The sequence below is a fragment of the Chinchilla lanigera genome, unplaced genomic scaffold, assembly GCF_000276665.1.
Source record: "Chinchilla lanigera isolate Chin_1 unplaced genomic scaffold, ChiLan1.0 scaffold00012, whole genome shotgun sequence".
Classification (NCBI taxonomy): domain Eukaryota; kingdom Metazoa; phylum Chordata; class Mammalia; order Rodentia; family Chinchillidae; genus Chinchilla; species Chinchilla lanigera.
The window spans coordinates 25,858,992-25,879,798 of record NW_004955413.1 but is presented as its reverse complement, the minus strand read 5'-3'; the positions used below and the strand labels follow the sequence as shown (position 1 = coordinate 25,879,798).

Sequence of the window (20,807 nt, the reverse complement as noted above, 5' to 3'; positions counted from 1 at the left end):
GTTACATGGAGCTTAAAGAAAGCGTTCATAATATGGTTTTATTTGCTCACAGATGCCTCGTATGAGATTCAGTTGTCAACCCCTTGATACTAGTTCCTAAAGCTTGCTAATCTCTGTATTCAGTGTATTTAAAACTCTGCACTTGGCATTTAATAGGTATTCAATAAGTTTCTATATAAGAATGACTGAATTAATCAATTAAAATGTTTTTTATTTAAAATGCAACACATATCAATTCCATAAACATCTATTAAGTCCCTACACATGCCAAATGGTATGGGGTTAGTGTGGTGTAGTAGAACGAATTTTGGCTTTCAGGAAGAAGAATCATTCTTTTTTGTCAATTATTAGTTATGTAATTTTGGGCAAGTTACTTAACTTTCTGATTCTCGGTATTTTTATTCACAAAACTGGGCAAGAAGAGGTATTATAAGCACTAAATGTATAACTTCAGCAAAGTGGGAGAAGCCAACAGGCATTAAAAATAAGTTTAGGAGGGGCTGGGGATTTAGCTCAGCGGCAAAAATGCCTGCCTGGCAAGCGCAAGGTCGTGAGTTCGGTTCCTGGTACCAGAGAAAACCACCGCCCCCCCCCAAAAAAAATAAGTTTAGGGTCTGGCATATAGCTCAGTGGTACAACATTCACTTAGCATCTGTAAGTCTTTACGTTCAATCCACAATCCCACCACTACCGAAAGGAAAAAAAAAAAGTAGTTCTAGTTCTGGTATATTATTGTATATTACAATAACTATATAAAGAGCCAGACAAAGGATTTTGAATGTTTTCATCATACAAAAGTGACAAATGTTTGAGGAAACAGATATGTTTACCCTGACTTAAAGTTACAGTATAATTATATTCAAAGTTAGCAACATATAGACTGTAGTACAGAGGTCCATGGTAACTATATGTACAAGAACTCCTTCTACTTGATATTGGATTTTGAACCTGTATTTTAGTGGGCTTTATTTAGAACAGATGGGAAACTAAGAACGGATCTTAAAGAAAGCAACAAAATGATACAAAAATAAATCTAGTGAGAAAAATTAAGGAATCACCAGCTTATGTACAGAAGACCAATAAATTAACCCAACATCAGTTTAAAAAATAAACGTAATTCATGTTTCCTTGTCTTTTCTGTTCTCAAAAGTATCACCACGCATTTAAAAAATCAGTTCAAATAAGCCATTATCATTCTTAAAATAATTATATACTGATATATTACATGCAAATATACTGTATCATAACAAATAAAACCAGTGTATGCAAGTAACAAACATTACATGTACCTCATAAATATGTGAAATTTTCATATTTTATGTACCATCTAAGAAATAAATTTAAATAAAAAATTTAGCTCCTTTCCAAGAAATCTTGAAAGGTTTATAGACTAGTAAAGACGACAGACAAGAATAAATACCCTTAATGTAAAGGAATGGATAATTACTACAGTAACAGGTATTCTTCAAACATGAAATTCTGCTGAGAGATTCTAGAAGAAGGGATAACAGAAAAGGCAGAGAAAGAAAGAGTAGGTAGGTACATTCTTCTTCCTTTCTCCAAAATTCAAAGAGAAAAGCATGTCTAAGGTCATACCACCCTGAATGTGCCTGATCTCGTCTGGAGAAAAGCATCACCCAAAGGCACAAAACCACTAAAAAGAATTATGTATCTAGGAAAGAGAAAATGGTCCAGTAAGACTTACAGATAAAGGGTTGGGGTACAGCTCAATGGCACAGCATTTGTCTACCATGCACCAGGCCCTCAGTTGGATCCCCAGCCCCTCCCCCTAGACTGACAGAAATCCCCCACAAAAGAATTCAGAACTGATGACCGGGCTTAAGTTTTGAAGGGGTTTACAGCTAGCATCTGCAGCCACTGGGAGCCACTGGAGCTGTTTCAGCAAAGGAGTGCATGGCTAAAGCTCTCATTTAGAAAGCAAACCTAAGCATTAACGTGGACTGTGGGCTATAGTGGGGAGGGCTAGAGACAGAAGCTAGAAATATATTAATGCTAAACAGCAACTGTTAATCCTAATCACTAAGTTCTTGCATTACAGGCTAAAGCACCAAATACCAGTAACAATCTCAATACCAGGGCTTTTTACTTTTCTTTTTGGTAGTGCTGGGCCTCAAACCCAGGGCTCATGTATGTTAGGTAAGTGCTCTACGACTGAGCTACACTTTGAAGGGACCTACAGAAGAAGCGTGCAGAAAAGATCACTTGAATATCCTTCTGTGAGAACTCTAGAGAGAAGGAATAAGATTACAACGTATTTTCTTTCTTTTTAACAAAAACACTCCTATTTTACTGTCAATACATGGTGGATATACATTTTTAAAACTTACCTTTGACAGTATCCTGGGGCAACACAAGCCTGAGACGGTAAGTCTAGGTTACTTTCAGTGCAAAAAACCAAAACCCTGAAAAGAGAGAAAAATCATGATGAGTTATGTGCTCCATGCAAGACATCTGGGGAAGCAGCAGAGCACGCAGCCTTGTCCAAATCCTCGTCCTTCCTGTCCAGCTACTGTCTCCTGGGCCAGTGTTCCACCCTCTCCACGCCACAGCCTTCTCATCCCACACTGGAACAGTGACTGAATCTTTCTGAGAGGGTTCTTTTGAAGTTTAAGTAAAGTATGTGTAAAGCACTGAGTACATGTAGGGCATATACTCAATAAAAGCAAACAGTTATTAATGTGAACTGGAACACTTTTTGAACACACATTAAAACCTTTGTTTCTTTCTTTTTTATTATTTTTTAAAGACAGGGTGTTGTTATGTAGTACAGGCTGGCCTTGAACTCACTTATACAGGTTAGGCTGGCCTTGAACTCATGGCGATCCTCCTGCCTCAGCCTCCTGAGTACTGGGATTACAGGCATGCACCATCACACCTGGCGAAAACCTTTATTAAGTCTTTACATTTATTTATTTATTTTCTTGCTTGCTTGCAGTATTGGGCACAGGGTCTTCACAGTGAGCTATATTCTTGGCTCTTTTTATATCTTATTTTGAGATGGGGTCAGTAAGTTGCCCAGGCTGGGCTCAAACTTGCAATCTTCCTGCCTCAGCCTCTCAGAGTACTTGGATTGCAGACACGCACCACCACACCTGGCCACAAACTTTTATTTCTTATTTTATTTGTTCTACTTGAAAAACGCCAAATTGCCTTCCAGCTTTGGCTGTCTTACAATCATTTTAGACTCAACAGAGGGTTTCTCTCCATCTCCACTATCTTCATCAAGGTCTCAGGTTAGAATCTGAGGTTTGTCCTGAAATCTCTCCCCTCACAGGACCCCGTTCACAAGTCCTATCATTTCTGCTTTCAAAATGTACACCTCCCATCCACCCACAATTCACTTCTCACTGCTATTTCATTTCTCTCTCATGGAGGTCTCTGAGCTGGTCCCCAGACCTCTCTCACTCCTCCACATCCATTCCCAAGTAATACCTGGAATCAATTCATAGCAAGCTGCTAATAAAGGCAGTGACCATTTTATTTATTTCATGATGGAATGTTTCTCTCTGAAATATATACTCCTACTTATGTGAGTACATAGATACACCAACACTATCTGAATTAAAAATGGCTACGCCTTCATTTAACAGTGGCAGGAACAAACGCCTGAGGCTTGGCTGCTCAAGGCTGCTCCTGCAGCACCTGTGAAGGCGGCCAAAACAATGGTGACCGAGGCAGAAAGTTATCTCTGATGAACTATTGTAATGGTGTCAACAAGCAGTCACTATTTGGGAAGTCAGTCCTTTGTTTCACAATCAACCTACTGCTTCCCTCAGGGACAGCGCATTCCATTCTCTGTGGCTACAGACTTCAAGGAGTAGCTTTAGGCCCACATTATGTCAGTGTTTGAGGCAGGTACACCACAAATCCTGAAAGCACCCTGTGACTTCTCTGTCATCATCTCTATCTCATTTAACACTGCTTCAATGAATAATCTCAGATGGAATGGTGCTGGGATGAGAATTAGTAATATTGTAATTATTCTCCCTGACCCTGTACTACACACATTCTTGTGCCAGCAGTCTCTTTCTCAACAGAAAATCTGACCTTTCTTTGTGTTGCCATTTAAATTGAGGCAGTAACTACCTATCACCTTTAAGATAAAATCCAAGATCTCCCAGGCCCATCTTCATTTCCCACTTTATTTATGTGGCTCATACCTGGTTGCCATTTAAATTGAGGCAGTAACTACCTATCACCTTTAAGATAAAATCCAAGATCTCCCAGGCCCATCTTCATTTCCCACTTTATTTATGTGGCTCATACCTGGTTTCCTTGCCTAAGATACATGCACTAATATTTGCTAGGCCCTTTGCAAATTCCTTCCACTCCTCTTTTATCTGCCTCCAATGTTCTTGCCAGGATTTCTTCTGTACTGGAGGCTGTATGCACTTTTTTTTTCTTTGGGTGCTAGGAAATGAACTCAGGACCTTGTACTTGCCAGACAGGGACTGTGCTACTGAGCTATATCCCTGACCCTTGCACTCACATTTGAAATAAATAAAAATTAATCCCCAAATTATTCAAGTATTCAGGATTAACTCAAGTTTCTACTGCACTATTTCCCTTTTAAGGAATAAATAATGGTAAATTCCATCAAAACATCACCTTGAAATATTAAGAACTACTCTGTAATTCTTCTATCTGATCATGTAGTAGGGAACTATGACCCATTCCAGTTTTCTCTATTCTCTTGAAAAGCAACCAAAGTCACCTTGGAGGTCACAATAGGGTTCTGTGATCTTGGACTAATCAATCCCCAGGCTCTGCTGAAAGGTAAGCAGACTTAAAGAGTTCTTCCAGGCTGGGCATGGCAGTGCATGCCTGTAATCCGGGCACTCTGGAAGGCTCAGGCAGGAGCCCTGAAAGTTTGAGCCCAGCCTCGGCAAACTTGGTAACTCAGACCCTTACTCAAAATAAAAAATGAGAAAAAGGGCTAGGGATGTAGCTTGGTGTAAAGGCTCATAAAAAAAAAGTTTCTCCACCTCAAGAGCCAGGTATGTAACTAAACTTATAGGATATAATTAGAACCTAGGGAATACAGGTGAAAGAAATTCATATTCAACAAACTACATTTACTAAATTTCCTAGTATCACCTCTGACATGGCAGGGTTTTAATTCTGAAACTTGCCTATTCAGCATGATGCTTATTTGTTCAGTACTGTCCCCTCTGCTTTTCGCCAGTCTTCCTAGGACTAACCAGTGTCACCAGTTTGGTATGTCGTATAATTCTTGGGATGCAGATTGTTAGGAATACACTATAAACTTTTAACCAAGTCACAAATAACACTGAAAGCCACGACTGCCTACATTGTTGGCAACAGGCCTAACTTCAAGCAAGACGTCCAGAGAAAAGTCCTAAGCAAAGCAGCAAACATGAGGGGGCAGCGAACACCACCAAGGCCTTCCCAGAAGGAGACAGAGGGGCAGACTGGAGGGCACTACCCGTCTGGTTGGCCCAAGTGGGAAGAAGATACCTACAAAATTAGGTAGCACAAATCATAACATCAAAAGCCTAAGGAACACAGGTGGAGGCAGATCTGCTACAAGCAGATGTATTTTCTTAGTAAAAGAGATTTACTGCCATTCCAAGATCTGGAAATGCTGCCTTTTATGTTTCAAACCACTCCTATTTCAGCTTAACACTGGAAATTCTGTAAAAATGTTCAAGTCTGCTCATTCCTACAAACACTCCCTTTGGTCCTAAAATCTGCTCTAGCTCCCCTCTTCTTTGTCCTAATCAGGCCTCTTGAAAAAGTAGTTTCTCTTTATGGCTTTAATGTCCTTATCTCAAATTCACTCCTTAATCATCACAATATGGTTTCTGTTCCTATCAATCCCAGTTGTCAAATACAGCGGGCAACTATTAACCATCCCTGCATTTAAACACCAGAACCACCTGAAACTCTTGCAATCCGGAGCTTCTTTCCTACCTAGACATTAAGGATACTGATGATGCAGTCAATGGGTCAGGGCACCGTTAGTTGTCCATCTCCTGGCTGTGTCTGGGTCCTCCTGTCTCCCTGGATTTGCAGCCAGTCTCATGGGCAGGGATTGAGAAGAATGGTTACGAAGAGGGTCTGCTGCCAGCGCCTACCTGGCAAGCGCAAGGTCGTAAGCTCAATTCCCGGTGCCAGAAAAAAAACAAACCCCCACTCAAAAAAAAAAAAAAAAAAAGAGGGTCTGCTTCGGTGCTCAGGTAACTGGAGGACAGGTCCTGGTGACGGATGTAAACTTAATTCCTAGCTTTGAGAAAGGAGTGTAGTACTGATCCCACTCCGACAAAATGTTTAGTCCCTTTACCCCACGGGAAGGGCCCAATCCACGGCTTTTGGTTCCTCTTACAGAACATTCCCCAGAGACTTTTCTGGCTGGTTTCTCCCAGTGCTTTCCATACTCCCCTTGTCCTCTCTACTACCATACCCTTATCCTTTCTCACAGAGATAACTACCACCTTCATCTTAATGACTCCCAACTCCCTCTAGCGCTGACTTTCTTAGAACCTCCGAAAACATCTATATAATTGATTCTAATAGCTCTATCCCTCTCATGATGCTAAAACTCAACACACCTACAACTCCAAAAAGTCTGTCACCAAAGTGTGTTCTCTTTCTGCCTCCCTCAGAAATGCTGTCATGCCGTTTTAACCAAAATTTTGAAGCAGTTTTATTTTGTTTTAGTACGGGAGACTGAACCAGGGCCTTTGCACTGGGCTGTATGTCTGGGTTTTTGCTTTTTGAGACAGGGTCTCTCTATGTAGTTCAGGCTGGCCTGGAACTTGTGGCAATCTTCCTGCTTCAGCCTCCTGAGGGCTTAGGTACCTGAGAGATTAGGTACTAACAATAACGCCTGGCTCCTGGCCTTTTAAATATCTTCTCCCAGGTGATCTGGATAGGTCTTTCCTCTTCAGTCATAATTCCCAACTAAAGTTGCTACATATTTTCCTAGGTTTGTGGGTGTGCTTAATGGTTATAAGCTTCCTGAAGGCAGGGCCTCAGTTTTATTTAGCATTGTATCACCATTATTTAATACATTGCTAGCCCAAGGGATAATCCAAATAAATTCTTGTGGAATAAACACATATATTTTTAGAGAAAAACAAACAAGATTCTGAGCTTCCCCAAATAAGGATTCTATTTGTCAGTCATAAGTCTACCAGGGCATTGTGCTGCTTGCACAGGACCCATAGTGAAGCACTGAGAGAAGCAGTGAAGGAAACTGGAACTGACGCAAGGACTCTAGCATAAAAACATCACGTTTGCTTATATCTTGGAAGTCAGAAAGGTACACAAAACTCAATCTGAAGCAGGAATGATGAGAAAAACTTGCCCTACCCCGGGTTATGTTATGGCTTGTATCTAGATGTCCCCCCAAAGCATCATGCAGTCGTAAGTGGGGCTTTTTCGGCTGAATCTATAGTGTGTGATGCTGGGATTGATTCATGGTGCAATGCTAAACTCAGGGCACTAAGATTAGGGGTGTGAGTGCAACTGCCCTGCGTAGTTTGGATAAGGTATTAGGACTAGAAAGAGCTATGGTTGCCCCTTGTTGCTTTGCTACCTTCTGCTCACCATGAATTGCTTCTCCTCTGCCATGTGCCACCCTACTTTGGAGGTAGCTGATGACAGAATGAAACCTCTACCAACTGAGAGCTAAATAAACCTTTCCTCCTTTAACTTTAGGTGTCAGGTATTTTTTTGTTTCAGCAATGAGCAAAGTAAGGCAGGGAACTACCAGTTTTCTCAGTTCATTTATGCCCTCCAGCCCAGCCCCAGGACAGTCTGTGAGTTCTTTATCAAGGGCTGGAGAAAGTCAAACTACCTTCTGAAAATCTAAACATAACTAACTGCCCATACCACCAGGACTGTGGGTAAAGAACAGCAGAAGCAGCTCCTGAAACAGCAGATTCAACTCAACCAGCTTTACCGAATGCTTACTAAGCCAGTGGCACTGTGCTGGGCAAATTTTCAGAACAAAGGCTTCAGGCCAGGTTTTCCTGCAATAATTAAATACATCAGACGTGACAAATTGTGTTTATACATTGTAACATCACTTTGTGACGTTAAATATATGCAATTATACTCTCTCAATTTACAAATGTAAGTTTTAAAAAGAAACATTAATACATTTAGCTTTTATAACTCATTTATTGACAACTAAAAAAAGCTTTTAATCTTTCACGCTGTATATTAATTTTACATATTTTTAATCAAATGGCTATTTCTATTTAAGGATGTTCATAAAGTTTAAAAGTATATTCTTCTTAGGTAAACTGGTGATTTTGATATTGATGTGAAGGACAACAACATGAACAATTATTAACAACTGTTTATGTTGCAACCAATACTATATACACTGTGGAAGTCTCGACACAATCTGACTTAACCTATGATCCCTGTCCTTTGGGCTCTTACACCACAGTCAAGGGGAAGGAAACTAAGCACTGAGCTAGGTGGCACAGAAGTTGACAAATGCATAGAAAACAGTGGGCTAGACAATCTATGCTGCCTTCAGGAGAGAAACGGATTCCGGCTGGAACTGACAGAATTTAAAGCGGTGGCTCTCAAAGTTACTCACCTCAGGATCCCTGGACACTCATAAAAATTACGTAAGGCTCCAAAGTGCTTTTGTTTATGGGGGCTATAATTATCAATTAATACATATTAATAATTGCCATATTAAATATTAAAGCTACAAAACATTTAAAGTATTAGTTCATTAAAACTATCAATAATAAACTTACATTTTCAAAATTAAAATACTATTTCAAAGGATTAAAAATGAGAGGAAAGTGCCACCGTCTGGCATTTTTGGCGGGTATCTTTAAGGTCTGTCTTAAGAGACAACAGTTGTACCCTCGAACGTGTTTTTGCTTCCAGTCTTCTGCAGTACCCTAAGTCAGGGGACCTCTGGAAAACTACTCTGTGTGCTCAGAAAAAAGATGACTTAAAAGGCATACTGCACCCCAGTACCATTAAAATTAGAATCCTGAGGACTCCTTGAAAGGGGAGGCAGGAAGGGAGCGATTTTTGGACCACTCTTTGGGAACCATTCATATACAAGGTAAACAAAATGGTCTAAGCAAGGGTCAGGCAAGGAGGAAGTGTGTGGTTGTGTTATAGGCAGATAAATTAGATGAAAATATTGTAGGCAGTCAGACAGGGCTAGGCCCTCGAAGGAGCCAGTGTAGAAGACTAGATACCACGGAATGGTGGGAGAGACTTCAGGACAAAAGATAAAACAAATGCACCTATATACTTCCTAAGGATAAACATCAGAGATTGAGACTCTAAATAGGTATCCTCACCTTGAAGAAGCCAGGAAGAGCCACTAATCCAACCCCCTACAGGAAGAGCCCCTATTCTATATTCATGACCACTTGCTATGTGACTTGCTTCCCCATTTAATCTCAACTTAATCAATTTTACCTGAGTAATTATACTCATAATCTTATAGGTCGACCATAGTTTTGTCCCACCTTGTGATTTCCCATTTCCCCCCACCTTGGACCTGCCTCATGTCATGTACTTGCTCTATAAAAATCTCTAGAAAAGGCAGGGCTTTTGGCAACCCACTCGGGACCCCTGTGTCTGTCTCTGTCTCTCTCTCTCACTCTCTCTCTCTCACTCTCTCTTAGACAGAAGCTTCTTTCCCCAATAAATATATATTCTGCTCTTAAACCTCTGTTGTTCCTAAAATTCATTCATCAGTTTCAGAGAACATGAACTGGTACAAGACATCTAGCAGGGTGGGAGTTTCTTTCCCCCATATCAGTTGGAGACTCAAACTTCTAAGGATGCAAACACTCCTAACAGCTCAGCTGCAACTGAGGTAACTCTCTGGTGAATGTTAGAGACAGAGAAGGCAGGCTAGGGCCAGAGGTGGGGAACTGCACTGCTGGGCAAGGACTTCTCAGGGAAGCTTCTCTGCCTCCCAGGAGCCGCTACTGCCCTGGGCAACATTCCCTGCAGGCCGCATAAGGCTCTCCCTCTCTGTGCCTCGCCGGTGCAGGCTGCAAATGGCTCCCCAGGACTGCCTTGCCAGGGTTTCTCAAGGCTGTGTTTACTAACTGTAAAATCCTCTCCCTGCTGTAGTCGGAAAGACTTCAGATATTTCTTGATCTGGCTGTCTTCAAAAGCAAATTTAACATAGCCACGTAGCCAGTTTTTCCCTGCCAATGATCATGTGAGTTTGCTATTCTGTCCCTGTGTATCTTGTAAAAACAGTTCCTGGAGCATCATATGTCACGGATCTAGTTGCCATAAACTGAAAACATTTTCTTCATATTTTGTGGCACAAACTAAAAGCATTCTGGATGCCATTTCCATACAGTCCATCTCTGGCCAAAAAATTGGTTTGTGTTTACGGATAAACATAGAAAGGAAAAAGGCCATCATCATAGTTAAATTGTTTTATTATCAAAGTCAATGTTCGACAGCATGTATCCTTTCGATAGCATGTGTCCTTTCATTTAGATTTTTCCTGTGATTAGTGTTCTAAAACTATTCTGCTAAACATATAACCATGATTAGTTTATGTAGCAAGTTTTCAGCTAACTGTTTTATACCTTAGAGAAGCGCTAAGGACACAGAAGCTTCATTTCGGTCTCTTCAATAAAAAAAATACTATACAAAAATAGAAAATTCACAGCATATAGTTTTCAGTCCTTTTTTATTTTAGTTTTTAGAAAATATATTCATTAAGGCCTTCTAACAAGACATAACAGATTTTGTGTGTCTGTGTGTTAGGGATTAAACCCAAGACCTTGTACAAGAACAGATCATTTTTAAGTCAAAGTGAAACCAAAACTTAAAAGGAGATTTTTGTTTCTAGAATGCTAAACTAGGTGATTCAGACCATCCTTCCTCTTGAGGATAGTCAGAAAATCTGGACAAAACATTAAAGCAAAACAAAACAAAAAACCTTGAAGGCTGAGGAGCATTAACAAATTAATTTAGGGGGCTGGGGATTTAGCTCAGCGGCAAAAGCACCTGCCTGGCAAGTGCAAAGTCGTGAGTTCGGTTCCCGGTACCGGAGAAAAACCAAAAAACCAAAAAAAAAAAAAAAAAAAAAAAATTAATTTAAAATTTCCACAAATAAAAACCAATTCTACGTGTATAACAAAACACTGTGAAATGTTTTTGTAAATGATGGGAGGGAAGGATCTCCTTAGAGAGGACACAAAAAGCATCTGTTACTAAAACAGACATGAGTTAGGGATGTGGCTCAGTGGTAGAGCATTTCCCTAACATGTCCAAGGACCTGGGTTTGGTCCTCAGTACACACACACACACACACACACACACACACACACACACACACAAACACACCCAAGTAAAGCCAGTTAAGGATGCTAAACTGTTGTGACTTGCCTTTGACATTCCAACTGGGAACATCTCAAATACTTTCAATAGTCCAATGGTGAATACCTTGTGGAATATTCATAAAATGAAATACTACACAGCATGAAAATGAAGAATTCTCACACATATAATGACCAGGTACACAGGAATATATAGCACATGATTCCGTGTGTTCAAAACCAGTCAAAACTGTGAGGTTTAGAAATACACAGATGTAAATAAAAGTAAATGAAAGTAAAAAGAAAAATAAGAAAGCAGTAGGAAAAACAAAAGCAGTAGAGCAGTTACCTGTAGGTAGAAAGGGAAAGACAACACTGATAGCAAAGGTCACTAAAGGGTTGCTGGGTCACCACAATCTCCTCTTCCCTAACCTTAAGGTGGTTATTTTAAAATAATTCATTAAATTTTGAATTTTCTTTTCATGTACTGTCTCTCTATCTATATGCCATCCATCTATCTATCTATCTATCTATCTATCTATCTATGTGGTGCCTGGGAGGGAACCCAAGACTTTGTGTATATTAGGCAGGTGCTCTATCACTGAGCTACACCCACAGCCCTTATGCTTTTTTCTGACTGTGTGACACACTTCATAATAAAAAAAAAAAAGATTGAAAGCAAAACAGCAATAAGATTAATACTGACTGAAATGGTATTGTAGGTATAACTCTAAAAAACAGATCAAGAACACAAATTTCTTCTATAGCATGCTAAACCTTTCTTCTAGTGTCCAGGCCTTTCTACTCTCATCCTGTGCCACTCACCTTTTTCCACAAGTAGTCTGCCATACCATCTGCCTTCTTTCCCTTTACTCAAAATATTTCCCTATCTAGAAAACCATATAGATATATCAATCATCCTTCTGCCAAACTAACCGCAAACTGTCATTCACAACTCTGCCTGAATGTCAGTCTCATGAGAATGCCTGGCCCAAATTCCAGATCTGCCATTCACTCATTATGTGACTTTGGTCAAGGTAACTTAGTTTCTGTAGCTTTCTCATCCATGAAACAGGATAAAATATACTACCTGCCTCAAGGGTTATAGTGCAGATAGAACGGGTCAATATAAGTGAAATGTTCTGCGGCAAAACAAGTACTTGGTAAGTATAAGCTATTATTTTACCAGTACACTCTGATAACCTCCTTTTTCCCCACCCCTGCTCTGTCAGATACCCTTCCTCTGGGTTCCCATGGCCCAGTATTATACACTTTATTTTCTCATATACAGGTTGTGCAGATAGTTAATTCTTAAAGCACAGAGATTAAATCTTTCAAATCTCAATTCACCAGTGTCTATCACAGTGCCTAGTTCAATGACTATGTGCGGAATGAATAAGCTGACTCTTACAGCTTGATGAGATTCCTACAGCAATTACCTGAGAATACAGTGTGGTCTCTAAGTACCTGGTGCAAGGCTATTGTGTGGCTCAAACAATAATTACTATGAACAATTTTTTTCAAGGATGAAACTACTATCTGAAGGTTCTACTGTCTTATTAAAATCACGGGGTTATTCTTGAGTTGCAAGTCTACAAGGGACTTTAAGAGATAATAATGAGGGCCAGAGATGTAGCTCAGTGGCACAAGTGCTTCCCTGGCAAGCATAACGTCCTGAGATTGGTTCCCTGTAACCCGTCCCCAGAAAAAGAGAGAGAGATAATAATGAATTAATGTAACATAAAACTGCTATCTGATATGGTCTAAAATAAGATTTTCATTTTACGGTTAAAAATATCTTGCAATGAAACTTTACAATTTTCAACTTTTAGATGTTTCTCATCTGGTTATCAGTGACTTACTAAATGTCAAAACAAGTATCTGTGCATGTGAACGTCCACAGCAGCATTACAGCTAAACAGCAGAACCAAAGTACATACCCATCAACAACTGGTGAATGATAAACACAGGTTCACATATGCAGAAAAGTACTCAGCAACAGTAAAGGTACATATATTACCACTGATACACACTACAACACAGATAGCCTCAGTTATACTCAGTGAAGGAAGACAGACTTAAACGGTTACATACTATACGATTCCATTTACACAGGATGTGCAGAAAAGGCAAATCGACAAAGACAGAGAGTACATTAAGAGTTTTCCTGGGATGGGGAGTAGTAACAGGGATTAACAGCAAATGGGCAAGGGGAAGTATCTTGTGTCTGATGGAGATGTTCTAAAACTGAGTCATGCTGATGACCATAAACTGTATAAATTTACTGAGAAAGTTTTAATTATATACCTAAAATGGGTGACTTTTACGGTATGTAAATTATACCTCAATGAATTTTTTTTAAAAATGCAAATATCAAAAAAAGTGCAAATATCTAGCATCCTTTTATAGTCAGCTATAAGACTGTCATCTTCAAAATATCATCTGCACATGTGCGACCAAGTCATGTAAGAAGAAAGCATAACAAGAAGTCAGCTTTTAAAACTAAACTCGGGATTTTTTGGTACCGGGAGTCAAACTCAGGACCTCACACTTGCCAGGCAGGCACTGTGTCACTGTGCCTGGCTTAAAACTAAACTTAAATGTCCATTTTAAATATCTTTAAAAACTCAAATGCAGCTGAGGGTGTGGCCCAGTGGTAGAGTGCAAGCTATGGCTTCAACCCCACCATCTAAAAAGGAAAAAAGAAAAGCCCAAAAACCTGGACACATCTTCAATCCAGCAATAAATATGATTTAATAAATAGGCTTTCATGGGAGTTAACTTCCAAAAGGTACACTTGATCAGGTTCTGCTATCCAAAATAGACAAACAACACCTAGCATTCAACAGTTTAAAAAATAACCTGATTTTAAAAGTGGACCAAAGACCTGAACAGACATCTCACCACAGAATATATACCATCATAATAATCATGTAACAATTCAACCTTTTATGTCATTAGGGAAATGCAACTTAAGATGACATACCCCCTCCATAGTTACTAAGGGGTCCATGGGGGAATAACATATATGTGCAAGAACAAGTGTGCCAGAATGGAGCCCATTACTCTGTATAACCAATACACACAAATGAAACTGTGGAAAAATAAAAATAAATAAATAAAAACAAATATGTTTTCAATGTCATTTGCTTATTTCATCTCACCTGTTCAAACACACACTCTTGTCTCATCTGCATTTACAACTACAAACATAAGAATAAGAAACAACAAAGAAAATCTAACTTAATTAAAAGGACATAGTTGCAAACATGAATACTTGGTATAACACTCCCTACCTTGTTTTTTGTCCAAACAGCAAGCATAAGAAAAAGGTAACTACTACAGCAACTATAAGGTATAATGAGATTTTTAAAAAGAGATACACACACAATAAACAGGATTTTTAAATAGGGTTAAAGCTAACCTTTAAAAATGAACAGTACTTTTATATAAGTGTACTACAGCACTTCAAATTAAATTCTACAAGTCCTAAAATGCTGTCCAAATTAGTTTGCTGAACTGGAATTGTTAAATTGGATACTCCTTAAAGTAGGTCACAGGCTTGACCACTCGAGTATTTGGTAATGTAACTTGCAAAGTCATCTGTCATAATGAGATTGGACTCAGACGAAACAAGAGAAACTACACTGGTTGGGCGTCAATTGTCTGTTGTATTTTCTTCAAATCTCAAGTTTATTTATCTCAGATTCTTGAACAAGAAAATAACATGAAAGAAGTGTTTGTGAAGGAGTAAATCTGGTGTCACTGTTTAGAAAAAGTCTTTTGCTTCCTGCCCTTTGTCCCTCACATCTACTCAGTCTCCAGGGCCAATTAATCCTTCTTTTGAAATGTCTTTCAGCTTTATTCCTCTCTCCCCACTTCTGCTCCCACCATCGCAGTACTAATTTGTGTCGGGAGGTAGTAAGGACAGGAAAACTAGAAAAAGCCACCCTACAGACACACGGAGTACTCCAGGAGGGGTGAGACGAGTGGGGTGAGAGCAGTGGCTCTCCAAGTGGGGTTCCCAGACCAGCAGCCACTGCAGCAGCAGCCGGGCCCCTGGCAGACAGGTCTTAGTCCACAGAACTACTGAGCCAGGAACTGTGACAACTAACAAGCCCTCTCGGTGATTCTGATACAGGCTAAAGTTGAAGATTAGTGGTTTATCCAGAAGTAGAAGAGGAAGGAATGGGCCACAACGAGGGATTTGAGGAACTGCTGAGAATTTCTAGCATGATGTCCCTTCAATCTCTATTAAAAAAGAACTCTTCTCCAAACCGATCTCCAGATGTTACTTCTGATATCATACCTCTCCCACATTGCCTAGGTTCAATCTCTTCACTTCATTCTCCACCCAATATCACACAAATCCTGTTGCTTTCATGATTGGGGCTCTCCACAGTTAAGGGGAAAAGAAATGTACCTTATGTGGAAAATTATGATGGAAAGGGTACTGCAAGTCAGCAGAGTTGGGGATTTAGCTCAGTGGCATAAGCGCCTATCTGGCAAGCGCAAGGTCCCAAGTTCGATTCCTGGTATCAAAACAACAACAACGACGACAACAACAACAACAACAACAAAAACCAGAGAGAAGATGAGTTATTCAACAAGTGGTTTGGACTAACTGGCCAGTCCTTGTAAGAGTGAAGAGTGGGAAGCTATATTTCTTACTTTAGGTATCTTACTGCATATGCCAAAAGAAAATTTCAGGTAAATCAAATACCTCAATTAAAAAACCAAAATGAATGTGAAACTAACAGATGAAATGATGAGTAAATATATAATCTTGAATTAGAAAACGTCATCCTAAAAGCGTAATTTCACCTCAAAGGCACAAAAGAAATTGCTAATAAATTTTATTACATAAAAATCTAAAGCTAGGCACATTAAAATGCACCTGTAGTCCCAGATACTTGGGATGCTGAGGCAGGAGGGTGGTTTAAGCTTAGGAGTTTGGCGCTTAAAGCCAGCATAAAGGTAGCTAGCCTTGACAACACAGAATCATTCTCAAACATAAAACGAAACTAAAGCAAAAGTATAATGACCTTTTTATGATTTAGAAAAATTTCAATGTTTTGGATCACCTGGCAAACTGGCAAAGATTAAGAATGTAGACAATGCAAAGATGTGGAAACAGAGGCCCTACCATATCCTGATGGTGGGATACAACTGGAGACCAGGCATAGAGGAGAGTTCTCTTTTGGTGGGCTGGGTTGGAGACTGGTAGGAATACTGGGACAGAAATTTTTAGTACATCTCTTATTGGTCCATTCCCACTTCTATTGCTTTTCTACAACACAGTCTACCAAAACTGAAAATACTTTATTTTATACAGCAATTTTACAACCAAGAATGAATTCTAAAAAACAACAACAACAAAAAAAATCATACAGGACCCCATACAGGACCACACAAAAACTCCTCCCAAACTCCCCATGTACAAATGTACTTGTCCCAAGATGTTAATCACTACTGCTGGTGTACTATTTGTATTCTTGAACTGAAAACAACCTTCATGTCAACCATTTGGGAATTGGTAATAGAGTATTTTTGGGCATGGTAATACACACCTGTAATCTAGGCTACTTGGGTGGCTGAGGCAAAAGGGTCACAAGTTTGAGGAGTGTGGGAAACAGCAATACCCTGTCTCAACCAAAAAGAGCTAGAAATGTAGCTCGGTGCTGACTGGATTCAAATTCACTGTAATATATTTATAGCTATCAAATACATTATAATGTCTGGGTTTACCATTTTATTTATTTATTGGTTTTGGTTTTTTTCTGGTACCAGGAATCGAACTCACAACCTCACGCTTGCCAGGTAGGCGCTGTGCTGCTGAGCTAAATCCCCAGCCCTCCAATTTGATATATATTTTATACTTCATTGGTCTTCTTTGGAGGGTGCTATGAAGTTATTTTACTATTTTGAAGATTAATAAATATAGAGAAAGAATGAAGCTTTTAGCCTATCTTTCCAAAGTGAAGTTACCTCGGATTAACTACACTGTTGATAAGAAGATTCCTCTAGCTAGTAAGTGGAGACAAACCACAGAATTAGATTATCAGCATTTTGCAAACCCTAGTAAGTAAACACATCTAGGCACTGCTTTTCAATAGCTGGTAGCATCATAGTACAATGAGACAACTGGCTATGTACCCCTTAATGAAGGTTCACATCACCTCCTATGAAGAATTCTTGTCAAATGAAAACACACGAGTTAGACCAAGCTCCAAGACATAACTGTTAGCTTACATAAAATGCAAGGCAGACGTGATGGCTGATGTCCAGATGTCACCTGCAATCTCACACGCTTACTGGCAGGGATTCTGGAAGGTGACTGGATTGTGAAGGCTTATACAGCCCGATGTGCTGTTAGGAGGTGACGTCTGGTAGGAAGAGGCAGGTCACTGGCAGCATGGCCTGGAAGGGTTTATCTCTCTCCCAAACTTCTCCCTTCCCTCTGCTTCCTGTCTGCCATGAGCTGAGCAGCTAGTCCTTGGCTGTGTACCTCTGCATGATGCTCTGCCTCGGTGCTTGCCCACTGCAGACTGCAACTGAGCCAAAATCAACGTCTCCTTCTTTAAGTTGTGGGTGTCAAGGGTTGTGTCTCAGTGACAGAAAAGTGATTAACACAGGAGTGGAACAGGTAAGACTCTGAAATGATGCAAAACAGCAGAATCTAGAATGTGAGAAACTATGGGACCAATGGACAAGTCTGTTTTTAAGATAAACTGAGAGGAAGACGAGTGGGAGGAACTTAACAGATAAAAGGGCATTTAGGAAACATTCACCAAATGCTGTGTTGGACCCTTTTTGCATACTAGTATAAACAAACCAAATTTAACAAAAAAATATTTTTTAAACAAAATAACCACACTGGATCCCCTGAATGGAGGTAGTATGGGCTAGTGTGAAAACGCATAAAGATTAGATTGTAAGAAAAGAAAACAGAAGCTGTGTTTCAGAGACCTGCATTACTTCATCAGTTTGTAAGACATGGGTCTGAAACAGCCAAGGAGAACTTGGTTCTTGAAAGATCTGAATTGTGTGCAGTTACCTGGACAAGTGGGTCAAAACCCTGTCAAGAGACAGGTGGAAGGAAAAAAATCCAGTCACAGTATTTTCTCTAGCAACAAGTAAGATGTGGTGATTGGGGTAGTATCCCAAAATGGGTGAAATCCATCAGAAGACAGTATTGCACAGAGTATCAGCGTTCTGGCCAGGCCTTAAGAGATGTGCAAATGGGGTCACAAGTTCATGTGGAAGGGAAAAAAGACTATGGTGAATATGTGGGCAAAAATAACATCAGGCAACAAGCAACAACAATCAGAGCTGATGAAACACTTCAGAGCGACTGGATAAAAGAAAAAGCACAGAACAGAGAATTCTTCTTTGGCCACTGTTTGGCACATTTTCTTTCCAAATCATGCATACTCTTTATTGTTTCTAAGGATAAGAATTAAAATGCTGTCTTACATAAAAACACAGAACACCCACTTTTTTGCATATTACAAAGAATTTTTAGGCTGGATGTGGTGATGTATGCCCATAATCCCAGCACTCAGGAGGCTGAGACAGGAGGATTGCTCTGAGTTTGAGCCTAGCCTGGGCTACAAAGTGAGCTCAAGACCAGCCTAAACTACATAGTGAAACTATGTCTCAAAAAGAGGAGGAGAAGAAAGAAGAAGAAGAAGAAGGAAGGAGGAGGGAAGAGGGGGAGGGGGAGGGGGAGGGGGAAAGGAAAGGAAAGGAGAAGGAGGGAGGGGGAAAGGGGAGGAGGCGGCGGCGGAAGGGGAAGAGGAAGAAGAGGGGGAGGGGAGGAGGGGGAGGGGGGAAGGAGGAAGAGATGGTTGCTTTAGATGTGATAATGGGGTTGAACTTGTCCTTTTTAAAAAATCCTGCCTTTTATACGTACACACCAGAATATTTCAGAATGAAGTATGTGTGAGGAGCTACAGTCTATGCGTGTCTGTCTAGGCTGGTGGACCCACTTCCAAGACAGTGCACTCACATGATGGTTTTTAGGTGGAGGTTTCAGCGCCTCCATGTGAGCCTTCCCACGAGCTATTTAAATAGCCTCAGCACTGCATCAATAGGATCCTGCGTGACAGCCGCTGCAGGTTCTGCCTCATTCTGAGACCACTTACTCTGAGGGAAGCTGCGATGTCTTTTACGAGCCAGCACCAGAAACTGTACACCATCAATGCCATGATATCCCACTGGATACACAAGTCAGCCCTGTTTGGCATGAGAAAAGACTACAGAAAGGCATGAACTGCAAAAGGCAAGGATCCTCTGGGTCATCCTGCAGCTTGCCTGGTGCTCTGTGGCACTTAGAATCATATCTCTGCACCAAATTCCTAACCACAACTTTGCAGACCCTTCAGCGTCCATCTCCTGCTGCACTCTAACCTCATTTCTTTTCTTTTTTTTTTTTGGTTTTTCTCCGGTACCGGGAGCCGAACTCACGACCTTGTGCTTGCCAGGCAGGCACGTTTGCCGCTGAGCTAAATCCCCAGGCCCTCTAACCTCATTTCATCCTGCCCCTTCTCTTCTCTCTCTTGAAAGAGTTGTACTTACTTGGAGCTCTGTACCAGCTGTTCCCTCTGCCTGGATTACTCTCATTTCATCACCTTATCCGTTTAGATTTGCATATAATGGCACCTCCTCACACGGGCTGCCCACTGTAAAGAAGCAATCTACCCTATTTTTACCCCAGACCCCAATTTTAATTCTTTGCAGAACACATGAACATCTGATATTTGAACGTATCTGGCTCAATATTAAACTCTGGCACAATTAATCAACACAGTCAACGTGACTTTAACACCTGCATGGGTAACCCAGCCAAACACTCCAGCCTCGAAGTTCTGGAAAATGTCCAGCTCCAAGGCTGTGTTCCTTCACTCTGTCTCAGCTATGTTCTTAGTATCTCAATCCACTTTGCCTCTCCTTCAAACTCAATCCATTGTTTGACCTTTCCGGCTCCCTTGCTGAAGAGCCCCATGAAAATAACTTTGTTACTACCATGAAACTTTCTATTAGCTGCATTTTCTCTTCTGACTTAATTTTTTCTTTAGCTTAGATTGCTTAGTTAATCATTATAATCACTTCCTTGCAAGAACCTTCAATCCTCTTCCAAGGTCTTCTCTCAAACTTCCTGTAGTGGATTGATAACTAGTGGCCAACCTCCTTCTTCAGCCACCCCTGTCATTGCTCAATGGGCTCATGAACAGGGTGGCCATGGTGGCAGGGATGGAGTTATGCATGGGCTCAGCAACACGGACTCCCACTCACCAAGGCTGATCTGGCTACAGCCACTGCTGAATGCCCAATATGCCAGCAGCGGAGACCAACACTGAGTCCCCAGTATGGCACCATTCCCTGTGGTGATCAACCTGCGACCTGGTGGCAGGTTGATTATACTGGACCACTTTCGTCATGGAAGGGACTACACTTTGTCCTCACTGGTATAGACACATA

The 20,807-nt window shown here is 40.5% G+C and overlaps 1 protein-coding gene across 3 annotated transcripts in view; it reads right to left on the bottom strand.

The window, feature by feature from the left end:
- The window catches only part of Tnrc6b (trinucleotide repeat containing 6B), a 240,254-nt gene that overhangs the window by 180,883 nt on the left and 38,564 nt on the right, over positions 1-20,807 (bottom strand). For all 3 annotated transcript variants that reach the window (XM_005379308.2, XM_013511418.1, XM_013511420.1), the window contains exon 2: positions 2,349-2,423. The gene's annotated coding sequence lies outside the window, so the exon portion shown is untranslated. The remainder of the gene's footprint in view (positions 1-2,348; positions 2,424-20,807) is intronic.